We start from the raw sequence: 19,538 nt of genomic DNA, 5'->3' as shown, positions 1-19,538 counted from the left end.
TTCACATTGTGTTTGACCGTTGAACATTCTGAGTCCGAGTTCAAGGTTTAAAAGAAAGGGGTCGAGTCCCAAGGTTGAGAGTGATCCTAAGCTGCATAATCTCAAGAGCAATTCCACACAGGTCTTCGCAGGATCGCGCAAAACATTTTTTGAAATTTTTTAAGAAAGCAACAAATCGCTCGCATTGAAGACAGTGTAGAACCAATCTGGATCAAGCCAGGATCCTTCTCAGTACTCACACTAACAAACATGATCTCATTCGTTAAGGGCTTAGCATGCCTTTCTTTCTCTCAATTGATCAAATTTTGCAAAACCTGAGGAATTCCTCCCTCTTTGTTTTCACCACAGTGTTCAAAAGGTTTTGAAAAATTTAGGTCAATGCAATGATTTTCAAGGCACAGAAGAGTATGGGAAAAACACTGTCATTTCATTCAACTCTGTTGGCACAACTGGCTCTAAGGCAGAAACAAACACAAAAGTGTGGAAATCACTGCTGCTTCACTCAAATCCATTGGCACAACTGGCTCCAAGGTAGAAACAGACTCAAAGGAAAACGAAGAGACAAACACAAAACAAGCAAGTGATATCTGAGGTAACACCCCCGAAATCACCCGACTCCAACGCAGCAGGACTGACTCGATACAACAAGACAGACCCGACTGACTCAGCACAAAAAGGCTGACTCTATATAAAACAACAAAACTGACCCAATACCCAAGTCAGGAAGCACAAAAGCTAACATTCGTAAATGCTTAAAATAGTGTGTGCCATATGCTACATCTGGAGTAAACTGAGCGTCGCCCGTAGGTGGTTCATTCCCCGATCACATCGTATTATCCCCCACAAGTTCACTGATCAAGTACCGATAGACTTTGCAGGACCTGGTGCGGCAATGACCCCGTCGTCAATCAGATCTTGCACTTCGTGGCGAAGACGAGAGCAATTGTCAATGCCATGACCGGTTTGTTGATGGTATGCACAGTACTGGGTAGTATCATGGTCCGGTGGAAGACGGGCAGGGAGACGCCGAGGCTCGAGGGGTTTAAGATGCCCCTTTTCAGCAAGGATTTGAAGAGCCTTGGACAAAGGCATATAAAGGGCATGGAAGACCCTGCGACCTCGGGGTTGATACTTCGAGGTTTGTGGATTTTTGCTGGGCGTACTAGCAAAGGATCGGTAGGTATAGGCTTGGCTTGCTGATTTTTCCTGGGTGCAGAATTAGGGTTGGAGAGAACGGTTCTGATATGATGACCCTTCTCTCAATTTTCCCCTTAGCTTGAACTGCCCTTGGTCTGAGTGGGGAAAGTATCATCCACAGTCTTAGCCACAACTGCGAGTACTTACTGCTTATTCAACCCTCCAGCTTTCAGAACCTCAACAGTCTGCTGGAGTTGTTCATAGGGATCAGTGTCCACCTTCACCTTATTCTTTCCACTAGCATCAGCTTGGTGGACGGTTTGGGTTGCTACTTCAGTGCGAAGCCCCGTTGTCGTCGACATGTCATTGCCAGAGCTTGAGACAGCTTCAGGTTAGCTGAGCTCAATTACAATTCGCCCCAGTAGCAGGGGCTCCTGCGGCATGAAATTCCCGGCATATGATACAGTTGGTGGCGAGGCCGACATTCCATAGGCTAGATTAGCCACAGATCTTTGAAGGTCGCCAATCATTGCCATCAGCTCAAAGGTGGTGGGCTCACGGGTTTGAAATAACTGGGGTTCCCAGTTCAGATGTGCGGTAGGCGACCTGGGCGGGTGTGGTACCTCAACATCGGTCTCATCCTACAAAAGATGATTCCTTGGTTTAGTGCGGCTGCCATGGCCACAACTTCTTCTGAACTCTGTGCCATCACGGTCTGCTAAGTTTGGATGAAGGTGATGCGACTGCTGACTGACGGATCAGATGAACCAGTAAGCCTTGACTGGCCTTTCTTTAACTTGCCTCAGCGAAGGAAAATACTGGCTTCTCTGAATGGAATCTCTAAACCTTGAAAAAGAAAACAGGCAGTATCTCAGCCCAATTTCACTAGAACAGATATAAGCATAACTGAACATCACTGATCACGGCTCCCCAAATTACTGCCCCAAAACTGAATCTAATACCCGTAGATATAATTGATTCTCAAAATACTGATACTGATGCCCACAGGCCTGATACCCAGACTTACAAACTGATACATGCATTCCTGTAGAGACACACTCTAAAAGCACATAGCAAGCGAGTGAGAGCCAAAAACACCCCTATGGAGGGGTAGGGTTTCCCTGTCCTATTTTGTCAGGAGCTAGGGTTTCACTACGTACACAGCGGTTTCAAACAACCTATAATCAGGTGAGCAACCTATCCTAGTTTGGGACGGTCACTATGGATTCCGATATGCACTAGGTCGAATGGTCAAAAAGGGTGCCCCGGTAAAACCGGGGTTTGTGTTCCCATCATGGCAGAGCCCGTAACCGGCCAGCCTTATGGCATGCTTCTCAAAGCGAGCCTCCGGCAAACCGCTCAGGAACAGTAGACGGCAAACAAAGTGTCCTAGGCGTACCAATGCAAATGCAATGCAAAGAAACACATAAGTGTAATCGAAACAAGATATCATGGGTTCGAGTCAAGTTCTCTAACTTCCCAGCGGAGTCGCCAGAAACAGTAGACATCCCCGAACGTCCCGAGAGAAATCTCATTTTGTTCATTGGGCTCACTACAGTTCGGACTCGATGTCACGGTTCTGAATCTAATCTCGCAAAGTGCAATGCAAGATCGATAAATCACCAAAGAGTCTAAATCCGGCAAATCGTTTTGAAAATTTGATTTTTAGAAAAAGTACCAAACATGGACTGCTTTGCCAGATAGAAGAGTCGTCACCTAAATGTTTTTATTTTGGGAAATTTAAGAAACCCTGACTCGTGCCTAAGGCCACGTGTCCGTCATCACCAAAGTTGCCTCAGTTCGGGAACTTGGTTACGATTGGGGAAGGTCATTTCATGAGCACCCCCGCTCGCCCGATCAAAGATCGACCACTACTAAGCATGATATCTTATTTTTAAAAAACACATGTGCTCTTATTCCTATTTATTAGCCTAGAATTACTATGTGATGCGCACAGCATACAAGTATAGACTGGATTGCCTAAGTTGGAACAAAGCGTCGCATATCCGTTTGTTTTGAAAATTGATTGAAGTTTGCTACTCCCAAGTAGGCTAAAACACGGGTTCGACGAATTATTCCAATTCAAGCAACCCAACCTTCACCCACAGGCATTCAGGCAGTTATATCACATAAGCACATAGCCTCATGGTAAGCATGCTATCATGGCAGTCACTCACATGCATGCAAGGATGCTAAAGCATAAACACTTACCGAGTACTCCGAGCCAAAGAAAGAAGCTAATTAGAAGACATGCATGAATCCTAATTATGCTGAGATGCCTAATGCAACACATGCAAAAATGCAACTACAATAGGCTCGACTATTCTAATATGGCATATGATATGCAACAATCGATACATGTATTCAACTTAGAATTGAAATACAATGCAGTTAGCATGATGCACTGAGCCCGATGCATGCAATACAGATGAATGAATGCAAGCATGCGAACATATAGATGCTAATTGAAACATGCCCTAAAACTAACCATCATAAGCTGGTAAATAAAAGGGAGAAAGACGTGGGGTTGGAAGACATACATCACACACACGCACACTTATTACAACATTGCCCTCTCTCGGAGAGTCCGAATGAATAATACACAACCAACTGGCTAATCTAAGCTAATTAAACTAATTATTACACAACCCAGATGAATAACGAATTATAGCTAAATATTACACAACATTAATTAATTAACAAATTAAACTAGGGAAGCAAATAAATTAGCATGCAAGCTACATGAAATGGACTGCCTCAGCTCTGTTCCGAATGATAAAGGATGCATGCATGCTCGAGTCGCCTCGTCGGGAAATCCATCGCGATGCCTCGACTCGCCTTTGTTTGCAATTGATTTCAGAAAGTTGCACGAGGCTCCAGAGAGATAAAACTCTACCCAAGGAAGCTATAGGAAGGCTGCCGACCAAGCTATGGACAAATGAGACCACCTGCCGACCACCCTTGGTGGTGAAGACCAGAAAAGGTGGTCGGCCTGCCAGAAAACCTGGTCGACCGACCAGTTCATTCTCCTGGTTTCTGTTTTTTCTGCAACAAAGGCAAGAGAGAGAGAAGGCAAGGTATTTTCAACATATGTGTGCATGACCACTCCCCCCATCATTGCATAAGCTCTAGGGAGTGTAGTCCTCGATCCTCGTGCCATCAATCACGCATCCCAATGCATGATGGCCGAGGAGTCGAATTACATGACTCAATGTGAAATGAATGCACATGTAAACACCTAAAGCCAACAACTCTATCATGGATAGTCAAGAGTGTCGGTGACCAAGAATCGAGGCACATTTCATCACTTTGAGTACGAAACATCCCTCATTTCCCGTGTTTGGACTACACCCTACTCCAAACACAATGCAACAAACAATGTATGGACAAATGCAACTCTAGCATGCGATCTAAATGCAATGCCACTAGGTGATGCAAAGATGCAAGGAATGACATGCAAGCATGCAAATGGCATACACAATGCTATGAACTAATCAATGACATACTCAATGCACATGGATTATATGGCATGCATACATAATGCACTAACATACGCAATGTTATGAACGAGGCATACGCAATGCAATGATCAAACATGCGATAACATGGACTATAGGGCATACACAATGCAAGATGGACTTAAACCAAGATGGATGGGCCTCGGCCACACCCAAATCAGTGGCCATACATGATGAAAATGAGGCAACAAAACACATGCAAACATGCAAGATGCAAGGGCCCAAAGCCTAGGGCACAAGATACAACTGTACGAAAGCATGGAAAGGATGAAATATGGCATATAATAACACATGTTCCAGCTCTGAAATGACATACAAAATGGTCCTGAATCATGCAAACAACTCATGTTATGCATGTTGAATGGCTCAAATACCGAAACTAGTGAAGTGCATTACACTAGAGGTATGCAAAGCAATGCCCAAATGAACAAACCAACCCCAAAAAGTCCCTATGCAGGCCCAAAACAGTGGCAAAATGGACTAAGATGATGGCTTGAAATGCACAAAAATGAAACTCATGCAATGGCCCATAAATGAGGTATACAAACACAACTCTCAAAAGCATTTAAAGAGTGGAAAACATGGAAACATGGCACAAGTATAGGCTCTAAAATAACATGCTCAATGATGCCAAGACATGGAAACACCTCAAGTTAAGCATGCAAGGGGCTCCAAAACTCAAGGCTAAGCAAGGATATTACACTACAAGTATGCATGACAAGCATCATTCGACCAAGAGGCCTTAAAACAGAGCTAAGGCAGCCCAAAATATGAACAAAATCATGTTGGAGCATGGCCAAAATATGCTAGCATAGTGAGCCAAAACAACATGCAATGTGAGCTAGTGAACATGGATTACACTACAAGCATATGAAGCATTCAAGAGGCCACTAAACCAGAATAATTCAGAGACATGACATGCCAAATAAAGCCCAAAAAGCCACTAAAACATGATCAATGCATGCAAGAATGTCATGCTCCTTCGATAGGCTATAAAAGGGGTTATTCTACACATGCAAGAGACACACCCAAGGTGACAAAACCAACTCTGGAAAGAGCCTAGGCAGGCCCTAAAAGTCACTGAAAAGGGCCTGAAACAAGGCTTGGAGGTGTGCAAATGAAGGCTCCTTTGTAAGGCCAAAAATGCTAGTGAACAAGACAAGGAGGGAGAGGGTCACCCCTCTCTGATTTTGGCTCTCAAAAACGCATGTTGACCACTAAAAATTCGCTGGATTTCAGTGGTTAAAAGGCCAAGCAAAGGTCAATGCAAAGGCCTTAGGGCATGGCTCAAAACAAAGCAAAATGAAGCATGCAAGGGGGTAGATGACCCCCAACAACAAAATGACCTTAAACAAACATCAAAAGGACCTCAAAACAAGACTTTTTTCAGTTGACAACAAAGCTCAAATATGCATGCAAATAAGGATAAGAGGTGGATCAAAATAGTGCTAAAAAGAGGAAAAAGGTGTGTTACCCTTGAAGCTCAGCAAGACAGCAACTTCTCCAGCCCAAAACCAACTCTTTGAGACCTCTCAAGACCCTCCAAGAACCTTAGAACAATGGTGGAGGTGTGTGGTTATGAGGTGTGGTGTAATAGGTCAATAACAAGACCCTTTTGAACCCAAAACAAAGAGATATAGAGGGAAGTGTATGCACAAGCCTTAGACAAATTTTTTTTTGAACACTCACAAAGGAGGGAGAGGCCCTCCTTTATAGCCAAAAGGGACCAAAGCTTCTCAAAGAAGCTAAAAACCAAGGTTGAAGATCCTCCATACACGTGTATGGAGGATCCAGTCTGTGCCTTCCAGCTGGCACAGCTAGCAACAACTCACAGAGACGAAGCTGAGGGAGGTAGACCGACCAGTTCAGGTGGTCGGCCGACCAGTTCAAAAGGTTCAACCTCAAAAAATTTGGTCGGCCAGCCCATTTGGTGGTCTTCCAACTAAATGCAAGCTAGTGGTATGGTGGGAGACCAGCAAATGTGGCTCAAAAACCAAGGAGACCAGCTTCCTGACAAGAAAACCGACTGGCGGTAGAAAAGGTGGTCTCCCACCCTTGTACCACCTCCCAAACAATGAAAACAAGGTCCATGCCAAAAATGAACCAAGACGGATGCAAAACGAGGGTTTGGGGGTCAAAACGGGCAGCCGGGTGCCTCGAAAATAGGCTATTAAGCATCGAAAGTGGCGTGCGACCACAAAGGTGGTCTCCCGGACCACAGTGTCCCTCCAGAGAGAGGAATCAAGGTGTGTGCCAAAAATCATGCCAAACGGAGAATGTTAAGCGGTCCCGAACTGAGGCGCGCGGCCGACGGCTCCGAAAATTGAAAACTGGTCTCTAAACGGGAAAAGTGGCCTACGACCAGGAAAAGTAGCCTACGGCGACTGAGAGATGGTCTACGAGACCTCTCCCTCCCTTCAGGAAGAGAAAACAAGACCTGGTTCACAAATCGAGGCAAAGCACAAAAGGGTCCCGAGGTCCAGGGGTAAGGCTCTCAATCGGAACTCCGAAACCTCAGAATGAGCACAACATGCACCATCACCGAGCGCTCAATCGATGACGTCTGAGTCTTAAGGTCGGTCAAAAATGGGGTGTCTACACTTAGCCTAGTTAAATTCTTAGCTTAGAGTTAGTTAATTAATTCAAGTGTTATAATAATTAGTTAACTAGTTTAGCTATTTATTTGGTTTGTAATAATTAGCTTAAATTAGCTTAGCTTTAATTAGTTGCTAGTTAGCTTCTATTTATTCAAACTCTCCTTTGTGAGAGCATGTTGTAATAATATGTATGTCTTCCAACCCCACGTCTTTTTCCCTTTTACTTAACCACTTTCGATGGTTAGTTTAGGAGCGTCACGTTTCAATTAGCATACCTTATGCTTGCATCCATTCATTTTGTATAGCATGCACCGTGGCTCAGCTTATCATTCAAACTGCATTGTTGTTTCAACACTTTCTTTAAATACGTGTTTAAACGCATGCTATCAAATTGCCTCATATGCCATATTAGTAGCCGAGTCTATTAATTGCATATCCCATGTGTTGCATTGGCCATCTTGCATAGTTAGGAATTATGCATTGTTCTAACTTTGTTTTATCTTGGCTCGGAGTACTAAGTGAGTTTTTAATGCTTTAGCATACTTGCATGAGTAGGAGTGATTGCTATGACTAGCATGCTTGCCATGAGGCTAAATGCTTACTTGTTGAATTGCTTGAATGCCTGTTGATGAAGCCTTGTTGTTTGAATTGGAATGATTCATGAATGTACATTTAAGCCCACTTTGCCAAGTGGCAAATTCGCAAACTTTAAGCCCACTTGAGGTGGCAAAATCAAACCCTTTTCAAAAAGCAAACATAAAATTGAATTGTTCTAATTCGAGCAAACTAGTCTATACTTGTATGCGCGCATCACATAGTAATGCTAACCTAATAAACCGGAACAAGAACATATAATGTTGATAAAAATCATATCATGATTAGTAGAGGTCGATCTTTGATCAGGTGAGTGGGGTTACTCAAATGTATTCATGGCCTTCCCCTCTCGTACCCAAGTTCCCGAGCCGAGGCAACTTTGGTGATGACGGACACGTGGCCTTTGGCACGAGTCATGGATTTCCTAAATTTCTCCAAAAGTAAAATATTTAGGTGGCAACTCTGTATCAGGCAAAGCAGTCCAATTTTGGCATTTTTTATTCAAAATCAATTTTCCAAATGATTTGCAAGATTTGGAATCTTTAGTGTTTATCAATTTCACATTGCACTTGTGAAATTAGATTCAGAACCGTGGAAGTCCGAACTGTAGGGCTTCTTTCAACCTTCCGAAGGGGGGGAAGTCGAGCTACAGCTAATTATCGTTCCACAATTAAAGCTCGATCCACCATTTGAGCATAGATGGAAAGTTGCCTTGCGATCAATCTTCCTCTAATGTTTGTGTCCAAACTCCATTCAAATCGTCTAACTTTATCCTCTTCATTTGCTACTATTGCTAAAGCATACCATGAGAAAGCCTCAAAACAGTTTGCATATTGAGTAACTGACATTTTTCCTTGTTTTAGTTGGAGAAACTCCTGAACCATTTCCTATCTTAGCGAGTTAGGAAAATACTTTTCCATGAATAAGCCTTCGAATTGTCTCCAAGTTGATGTCTCTACTTGTTAAGTACTTCTGATCATTTCCCACCAATGATCTACTTCCCCTTTCAATTGAAATGCTGCCATGGTCACTCTATCTTGCTCATTTCGGATGTCAGAAGTATCTAACAGCTTCTTAATTTGTCTTAACCAAGCTTTAGCTTCATAGGGGTTTGATCCACCAAGGAATTTGTGGGTATGTAGCTTTTCAAATTTTGCTATCATTTCATATTTGCTTTGATCTTGGTTTCGGGGTGGTTGCCTACCCTATCTGCAATTGCGTGTATAATTCGAGCGACATTGCCATCAGACACTCCATCACCATTACCGTTGTTACTATTTCTTGTTCGTCCAGCCATTCTGCATGATAGGATTTTTAGTAATTTGTGATTTATTCATTTATTTATTATCATTATTGTTATTATTATATATTTATATGCAAGGACAGTAATAATAAATAATAAAAAAAACTTCATTAATTAGATTAGATAAGCTACAATCAACAAAATACAAATAAAACAAAAAAAATAAAAATAAAAATAAAAATTCTACAGGCAAAAGATAGCCCCTACAAATCTAGGTTAACTCTTATATCAACAATTCTAAACTAGGCAATTTTACATAGTAAACATACTAAACAATTGGTTAGCCTAGTTTGTAATTCCCTTAAGACCTCAAAAACAACCAAGGAAAGTCTCTACTCACAAGGACTTTCGATTCCCACGTGGCCTGGAAAAGCCCCATGAATCGCCACAGCACCCTCACGAAAACAATAATTTTCTACACATAATGCCCTAGCTGCTGCACCGGCTCCTCTCGATTGATCCTCCAATCTTTGAAGTCCACTAACATATCTCTCTTTACAATTTTGTTTGGGTCGGGCATGATATACTGAAGGCTCCAAATGTCAAAAAGGTTGCCCGTCATATCGGTGAAGCCATCTGGAAAAGGGCCTAGCTGATATAACCAGGGAGTCTCTTGCCTTAAAATTTGGACAGGTCCTGTGTAAGCACCTACCCAACTCTCAGATTTCCAAGCACAACCTTCTGGGGGATAAATTCTAACATATAGAAATGAGCCAATTTGCAGCCCATTTCGAATATCCCAATCCTCAAACATGACACCTATATCTCCAGTGCTCTCATCAGTATTACCCTCTACAGATTCCTCTTCGGTGTCAGACTCAATCACAATTATCTCTAGTGGGTTGTACATTGGTGCAATCTCTTCGGGTTCGGGTTCGGGTTCGGGTTCGGGTTCGGGTTCAAGCTCAGGCTCAGGCTCGTAGTCTTCTATAGGCAACTCCACTTCCTCACTCCGATCAGATTCTATGTCATAGTTTCCCACCGATTCTTCCTCATTAGAGTTAATATCTGATGACCCTAGCATCCTACAATTAAAAAGGTTCTAACTTAATTAAGTCACAGAAAATTACAAGTTAACGTAAGGTTTTCTTAAACGTAAAAAAAAAAAATATAATTGCTACCCATGGCCCAAAGATTCGAATATAAGCTCTGATATCAAATTGTAATGCCCCAAATTTTTTTTTTGGAACATCATAAAATTTACATAACAAATAACTTGCTAAATAAAAATTTTAACAACTAATTAGGAAAATTTAAATTCTCACATAGTCAAAGCTCAACAACAAAACAAAATTATGAGTCCTCATACAATATTACAACAACTTTATAACATTCGTAATTACTAATACAAAAGATAATAAAATTATATTTTGCTAAATTCTTGATTTCAAGTTAGCCACAGTTCTATATTAGCAGTGGACCCAATTTTGGCTTTAGTCCCTTCCTCGTCATAATCTGGCATAAAACGCCAGGGCAACATAATATATGCCATGAGTTTTGCAACACAATAAGAAAACATAACCAACCTACCATTCTTTTTAAGAGAAAATAATCAGATCATGACAATTAAAATCATAATAAAAATTAATAGCATGCCGCACCCCGCCTTTCGGAAAGGGTTTGAAAACAAGGCCTCACAGTTCGGACTCTCGTGGTTCTGAATCTAGTCACATAAGTGCAATGTGAAACTGATAATCACCAAAGAGTCCAATCCGGCAAACCTTTTTTGAAAAATCGATTTTAAATCAAATAATGCCAAAATTGGACTGCTTTTCCAGATACAGAGTCGCCACCTAAATATTTTGTTTTGGGAAAATTCAGGAAACCCTGACTCATGCCAGCTCAGGAACTTAGGTACGAGAGAGGAAGGTCCTGAAATGAGCACCCTCGCTCGCCCGATCAAAGATCGGCCTCTACTAATCATGATATGTTCTTTTATAAACATTATGTGTTCTTATTCCGGTTATTAAACTATGTGACGCACACAATCAAGAGTAGACTAGTCGCAAGACTTGGAACAATTCAATTCATGTTTGTTTGTGAAAATGGTTTGAATTTGCCACCCTCAAGTAGGCTTAAAAGATGCGGATTTGCCACCAAACATAGTGGGCTTAAAACATAATTTGCCACTTCGCAAAGTGGGCTTAAAACTTACATTCATTGAATCGTTCCAATTCAAACAACAAAGCCTTCATCTACAGGCATTCATGCAGTTTAGCAAGTAAGCACATAGCCTCATGGTAAGCATCCTAAACATGGAAACATGGCAATCACACTCATGCAAGTATGTTAACGCATAAAACTCACCGAGTACTCCAAGCCAAAACAAAAAACAAAAAAAGAAACTAGTTAGAAAGATGCATGATCCTAACTATACAAGATGCCTAATGCAACACATGTAATATGAAATTAATAGGCTCAGCTACTAATATGGCATATGATCGATTTGAACAACATGCGATAAACACATATTCAAAGAAGATATTGAAATGACGATGTAGTTCGAATGATGCACCGAGCCTCGGTGCATGCAAGACAAAGGAATGGATGCAAACATGCAAGCATAAGGTATGCTAATTGAAAAGGTCCCTAATCTAACCATCAAAAGCGATTAAATAAAAGTGAGAAAAACATGGGGTTGGAAGACATGCACACACGCACGCACACTTATTACAACATTATGCCCTCGCGAAGGAGAGTCCGAATGAATAAGCTAACTAGCTACGCTAATTAAGTTAACTATTACAAATCGAAGCTAATTAACTATTCTAAGCTATTTAATTATTACAACAATTGAATCGAATCAACTTACTTACTCTAAGCTAATTAAATATTACAAATTGAATTAACTAACTAATTACAAAGCAAGTAATTGAGCTATCACTAATTAACTAAATAAAGAAGTTAAATGGCCTCGAGGGCAAGGGACACATGCATGCTTGGTTGGTTTCCCTCCCGAGAATCCATCGTCTTGCCATTGCGGCCTCTGTTTGCACATGCTTGAACACCAACAGTGTCGCCAACTTCCAGAATGCCTCTGCTCCAACTTAGAAGCACACTTGTGCAATTTTTCATTGATGGCCAGTCGGCTACCAATTGTGACCGTCGGCTACCATTGGTGGCCGGTCGGCTACTACTGGTGGCGATCGGCCGCCACCACCCCTTCCCTGAACTTCTTTTTTTGCTGCAACAGAGAGCAAGCAGAGGCAAAGCAGTGTATTCACAAGGTTTGTATGTATTGTTACTCTCCTTACCATTACACAAGCTCAAAAGAGTGTAACTCTTGGCCCTCAAACCATCAACCAAGCATTTTCCATGCATGATGGCTAAGGAACGAAGCTTGTACAAGCTTAATGAATGCACAAACAAGACTAAAACAACCACCACCCTATTATGCATGATCAAGGGTGATGGTGACCAAGGAAAATGGCACGTTTCATCACTTTGAGTATGAAACGTCCCATTTTTCTCGTGTTCAAATTAACGTCCGATCCGAACACATGCAATGCAACACGAAGATGATTTATCTTGCCTTTTTTACTTTGTCCATTTTTTATTTACTCATTTTAGTTACCGATCCATTCTTTAACCGGTTAAGTCCGAAAGTGAGTGTCCTCTAATGGAATGTGGGCTTAAACCACAAGTGCCTTGTGCATGAAAGAGACCTCATGCCATTGATAATGAACTCCCGAAGGAATTAAACCACTAAGCATGGATGTCTCAATTCCACACTTAAGCCAACAAAGGGTTCAAAGCCACTTTCAAAACAAATGAAAAGTGAAGAATAGTGGGAGGTTGCAGAGATGTTAAGTGCTGGAATGGAGTGCAAAACAACACTGAATCATGCCATTAACTCAAAACAAAGATGATCAAGGCATTGAAACAACAAACTAGTGAAGGAAATTGCACTACAACCATGCCATACAAGGCTCAAAGAACCTAACCAGCCCAAAACAGAGCTAAAGTGAGTCAAAACAGTAGCAAAAACATGCTGAGATCAAGTTACAAAATGCTAGAAAAACGTGCTCACATGTTAAGCTATCTAGGCATGCAAACAAGACAAGAAGGAGGAGAGGTTAACCCCTCCAATTTTGGACTTCAAAAGAAGGTTTATGTCACTGAAATAACTCTGACTTTTAGTGGTTAAGAAGCCCAAAAAGTTTGATTTAAAGGTGATGAAAGATGGTGCAAAAGTCTACACAATTAAGCAACAAGAAGGGTGGGTCACCCCTTAACACAAAATAGCCTCAAACCATCATGTTAAGCCTAAAAAAAAAATAAAGTTTTATGTAGTTGAAAACCAGCTCAAAAACAATACAAAAGGATGGAAAAATAAGTAGTTAAAGCAAGTACACTAAGCAAGTGAACTACCTCTTGAAGCTCAAGCACAAAACAGCCCCAAATTCCAACTCAAACCTCCTTCAAGGGCTCAAACAAAGCTCCAAGTGTCATGACCCAAACCCGCCTCTATAGATTAAGGTCATAACTGGCCAGTAATCATGAGATTACCTACGGCCTCAAACCTGATATCAATTAAGAATTAATAATATGGGGCCAAATGCAGAAGCAAACTTAAAAATTTTGTCCAATGAGCTATGCTTACATGGCATATCAAAACATTTCACATATGCTTAATAATAACTCATACCACATATAAATAGTTAACATCTTGTATACCCAGGATCATTCAAACACATAGCCGGCTAAACCAAAAGCTTAAACACATAAATGGTCTATCATGACCAATAGGAGTAGCAAAAGAAATACAAAAGATCACAAACAGAGCCTCTTGCGTGAGGCACCTGGGCTGACTTCACAAAACTCGGGTTCCTTTCTTAAATTCCACTAAGGGTGGGGTTGAACGTCCCTTTGCTCACCTACATACATATAAATGAGTGTGAGCTAACGCCAAGTGAATAATATCAAAATAAAGAGGTTAATGAATGAGATTCGTTCATAGATGAATCATAGTTATAATGTACATATTTGAACCACTATTCTCATTCACACCAGATTTACAAATCTCAACAAAGCAAAACGACCTTAGGTCCAACACATCATGTCCATATGCAAAACGACCTCAGGTCCAATTCTTATATAAAACAATACGACCTCAGGTCCATCTATACGAAACGACCTTTGGTCTAACCAACTCTCTATTCAAAATGACCTTTGGTCCAATTCGAACACATCAAACAGCCTCGGGCCCAATTCAAACATATCAGGCGTATCAAACGGCCTCGGGCCCATTCTCTTTATATTCATATCCATGCGTATTTCATATTCATGATCATGATCCCTTTCATTCAAACGGCCATTGGCCCATCACAGTATTCCAACATATCAAATGACATATTCAAATGGCCTTTGGCCCATCTTTGCATTCATGTCCAACGGCCTTTGGCCCAACGTTCATATCCGACGGCCTTTGGCCCCATCATTCATGTTCGACGGCCTTTGGCCCAATCATTCATGTCCGACGGCCTTTGGCCCAATCATTCATGTCTAATGGCCTTAGGCCCAATTCAAATACATCAAACATATCAACAGCAAACGGCAAATGGCAAACAGCAAACGGCCTTAGGCCCAGTTCAAATATATCAAACGTATCAAACGGCCTTATACAAATTAGGTATATAGAATACTCATTCATATTTCAAATCAACAAATCCATTGAGCTTATATAGAAGTAGCATTTGGAAAGTAACATACTTGAAAATATATTTACTAAGATATTACTCACAGTGATCTGCCAATGGATTTGCTCTCGTGCTCGACCCTACACACTACATAACACATATGGGTCACAAACGATTCAATCCGTTCTTAGCTTGTGCATTCCTCTTAGGCCTCTTTATTATCTTCTTAATCCATTTACAATGTTCAATGCATGCCTAAGAGTGCTCAGAAATGGAAGAGAACGGAAAATGAAACACAAAACATCTTTACAAACTTTCTGAAACAGGGCTCCCTGCTCGAGCTCGGCTTTGGCCGCTCGAGCGGACCCTGTAGGTCTACAAAAGTACTGGTTGCGTCATTTTTATGCTCGAGCGTGACTTCGAACGCTCGAGCTGAGAGTCAAACTACATGGCTCCCCACTCAAGCGTGAATCTCTCCGCCCGAGCGGACGTCCATGTCTGCAAAAGTTCTGGGAACTAGCATTTCACGCTTGAGGGGCCATTACCCCGCTCGAGCGGACGTGCCGAATTCTCGAATTTCCAGCAAGCTACTTGAAGCTCAATCTTGTATTCAAACTTATGTAAGTTTCACAAGATGACTCATACTCCACATGCACATTTTCTAACATGATATAAACACCAAATTACAACATTATGAAGTCTAATTTTCATGAATCAATTTCATATTCATACAATCTTTGCCAAATCCATCTTCAAAACATGTAGTTGAGTCCCATAGTCCCATTTTCCATGGATGCATGCCTTGATTGACTTCTAATTCAACTCATTTAACATATCTTACACACAAACATGAAAACCCATAACAAATTGTTACATGCATGCACACATTGATCACAATTTCATCATGTTCGTCATGCTTTTGTATTCAAATATGCATCTACAACGCCATTTCTTACATGCATGTGCATTTGAACTTCAAACTCACTCAGTTCAACATAAATCCCCATTCTTGGTTCCAATATAACTTGAACTCATAATTTTACAAACTTAAACTCATAAGTTTCTGCTCAATTACTCACCTAGGAGCTTCAATATTCACAATTTTAGCTAGTTCTAGAGCCTAGCCTCCCAAAACTTGAGCTCTCTTGCAAAATCTTCAAGGATGGCTTCTCTCTCTCTCTCTACCATCGGCTCACTCTCTAGAGTGCTTATTTCAGATTTTGAGCTAAAAAATGGTGAGTTAAATGTATATGGGGCCTATTTATAGGCTTTATCTAATTAGACTTGGTTAAGGCTAATTAATTGTACCCAATTCAATCAGTTTAATCTAATTATTTTTATCCAAATCAGTTTCTAATCAAATTTCACTGTAGGCTCTAAAAATTCGCCAATCACAATGGCGTAGTCAATTTCGGTTTCTGTGGCTGATAAAGCCTTCAATTTTCAGTTCAAAGCACAGATTCTAACAGATCTTCCTACGGTGAACAGATACAAAGCCAAAATCACATATACTCATGCAATTAACACCCAAATTCAAGTTAAGCACATAATTACAAACATAATCATGATTTATTAACATGGTACAGGACCGGGTTATTATAATCTTCCCCCTTTAGGAAGTTTGGTTCTCCACACTTATTTTACCTTTAGTCGAAAACAATTCGGAATGCTTTTATTCAAAAGTTCCATTCCTTTTGATAGTCATTTGCTCAGTCTCTAAATCAAACGACACTCTGCCCTCAACCAGTCAGAGACTTACCTTTTTCGCCATATAGGGCCTTGCATAGTACCACACCGAAACTAAAGTGTAAGATGTTGTTGCAAGCAGAGTCTGCCAACGATGGACAGATTTTTCCAACTTCCTTGAAAATCTAATGCATACATTTGGAGCATCTCATCCAAAATCTAAAAAAGTTCTTTCTAATTATACATCAATTTGCGAATGGGAATCAGTGTTGAATCACAATTCAGTGTTCATTGCCTCTTGAAGGCTTGTCAGAGTTTAGACACATTTTAGGATTCCTGTCTCCATCCCGAAATAGAGAGAGATTGAAGTAGCTCCGCCTATATCTGATGTTCAACTTTGACTTGTTGGCACCGAAATATTTAGACACAAATTCAACAATTTCCTCGTCACAAAAGTTCAATTTGGAATTTGGTTTAGTGACTCATCACAATTATCCAAGGTCAATCAAAAGTCTTCAGGAATATAAAGTAAATCTAGATACTGATTCTCGAGTCAACAAAGGTAACAGCAAAGCAATCAACCACACGATGTACATAACTCATATACCCCATAGTATCGATTGTAAAGTACAATAATATCGAAGCAGTCAATTTCTAACGTAATACACGTGTTCTCAATTCATTCATCAATTTACAGTTTACGATTCAGTTCGATGTTTGATTCCCTGTTCCATCAAGTCTTTCAACATTATCTGATAGTCGTCAATGAGCATAAAGCAATTCGTATATTATTCCCATGACATCAAGGGTAATATCGGAGGAGTCAATCACATGTTAAGCACAATTTACACATCCTCAAAGTCCCAATTACAGAATACAATGGCACTGAGCAGTTATTTACAAGGCGTACTGAATTCACACATTTTCGGATAATCGAGGTTTTTCTAATCCCAATAGTGTTCACAATCAAAACTATTTGCGGTTAACAATTACTGTAACATGATTTCCCAAAATCCGATAACACTGAAGTAACTATTCTCCCATACAAAACATATTCTGATTAGTCAAAGATAAATGTTCAGTACTGTTTATAATCAAATCAATCTGCCGTCATCGGTTTCCATAGCGTCAAATAAATAAGAATTCAGTAACACAGAAGCAGTCATTCCTTAAACATCCAATCACTGGATTTGCACAATTCTGTTCATTTATAACATGTATGTCTTCAACAACTAAAGGTTGGTTCTCAATGGTGTTCATGGTTAGATCAGTCTGCTGATAGCCCATATAAGGTCTTCTAAATAAGTCAAGTATTCCAAACGGGTTCAAGTTTCAGGTCTATCAGTTTTCTTGCCAAGAATAATCTGGTCATTTATTCATAAGAAATTCGTAATCCCCCTTAACGAAATCAAATCAGATAGAAGGTCTTATCAAATCAATCCAGGTAAAGGTCTTGTCAAATTAAATCAAACAAAGATCCCATCAAATTATATCAAATGAGGGTTCTGTCAGGCCAAATCATACATAAGTTCTATCAGATCGAATCAGATAAAAGTTTTCTCAAATAAGGTACATTTGGTTCCATGAGGCATATTTTGTTACTTAGGTACATAGTTGATAGTTTCACAACTATCCTAAGTTCATCAGTTCTCAAAGTCATATCAGAGTCATTCATCACAACTGTTCATATCAAAGTATTTCAAGTCATGTACAATATGACATTGTCCACATAAGTTCAAGTGTAGCAGCATATGCATGCAGTTGTTCATATCATGAGGTATGTATCATAATCAATATAGCAATTCTCAAATAGGTCTTATATGCAAGCACATGGTGCACAGTAACACATTAAACAAAGTTCCTCGATTGAACATAATATACGATTTGTTACGCAAAAATTCCAAATCAGTCACAAAAGCATAGGTTTACGAGTCAAGCCTAGTGTAGCCACATAGTCCAGCCAATTGTCTACCAGTCAGAATACATGATCTCACAATTTATAGAGTTCATCATTGCGGTGCTCAACTCAGTCACACAATCACAGAGTCATAATTCAGTGGTTTAGTCATTGAAGACAATAATATAAAAAATCACCCTGAGCATAGGTTTAGATGTATATGTGCATGTACAAAGTCAATCAATATCCCAATACGTATTTCACAAATTTCCCAAATGGGGCAAATACATACAATAAATAAGGTATCGACCCTGCAGGTCTGACCAATCTAGATACACATATATCAGATATGAAAGAATGCGCCAAATCGAATCAAATAATATCCCAAGCAAAGATGTACACATGTGCCAGTCCAAAATCAGTCAACATATAGGCATTCATTTATAAACAATATAGATACCTGGGATAACGGTTGCAGTATTCTGAGTGCTTTCTAGGACGAGTGCAATTACTCTATCTTGATTAGCAATTCCTACCATTGGTACGAATCCAACTAAGGCAGAGGATCTATTCACATTTTGCTCATTTCGAGGACAGTTCCTTACCAAATGGTCCATTCCACCACTTCTATAACAAGCTCCAGAAATTCGGTAGCAAACTCTTTGGTGTTTCTTACCACATTCGTTACACACTGGTGCTGCATTCCTTGTAGAGTTTGATGTGCGCAATGATCCCGTATTTTGCTTTTTAAATGACCTCTTCTTTGAGAAAAAGCCTTGTCTCTTGCTTTTCCATTCAGAAGGTCAGTTCATGTTAGCTTCAATCATCAGTGTTCGGTCTAGCAACTCAACATATTTTGTGACTTCCAACACATTCACTTGGTGCTCTTGCGCTGGTGGTGGCAAAGGTTCTTGCCGTAGCGGCAACTGATGTTGTTGTCTTAAGATCTCTGCCATTTCTTGTACTATTCTTTCCAGTCTATCAAGTCGGGCTGTGGAAGAGTCTGCCAACTCGTATGCCCTTACTTTATCCATGTTCTATACAAACTCTTATTAAGCCATGCCAAATACAGGAATGCCCAATACAGAAATAAAAACAGATACACATAGGTACATTCGCACATAGGCACATCGTTATATTCTCATTTTACGTGTCGTCAAGACACAA

The sequence above is a fragment of the Camellia sinensis genome, chromosome 3 (genome assembly GCF_055761805.1).
Source record: "Camellia sinensis isolate YWXY chromosome 3, ASM5576180v1, whole genome shotgun sequence".
In the NCBI taxonomy this organism is placed as follows: domain Eukaryota; kingdom Viridiplantae; phylum Streptophyta; class Magnoliopsida; order Ericales; family Theaceae; genus Camellia; species Camellia sinensis.
Note: the sequence above shows the minus strand (reverse complement) of the source record.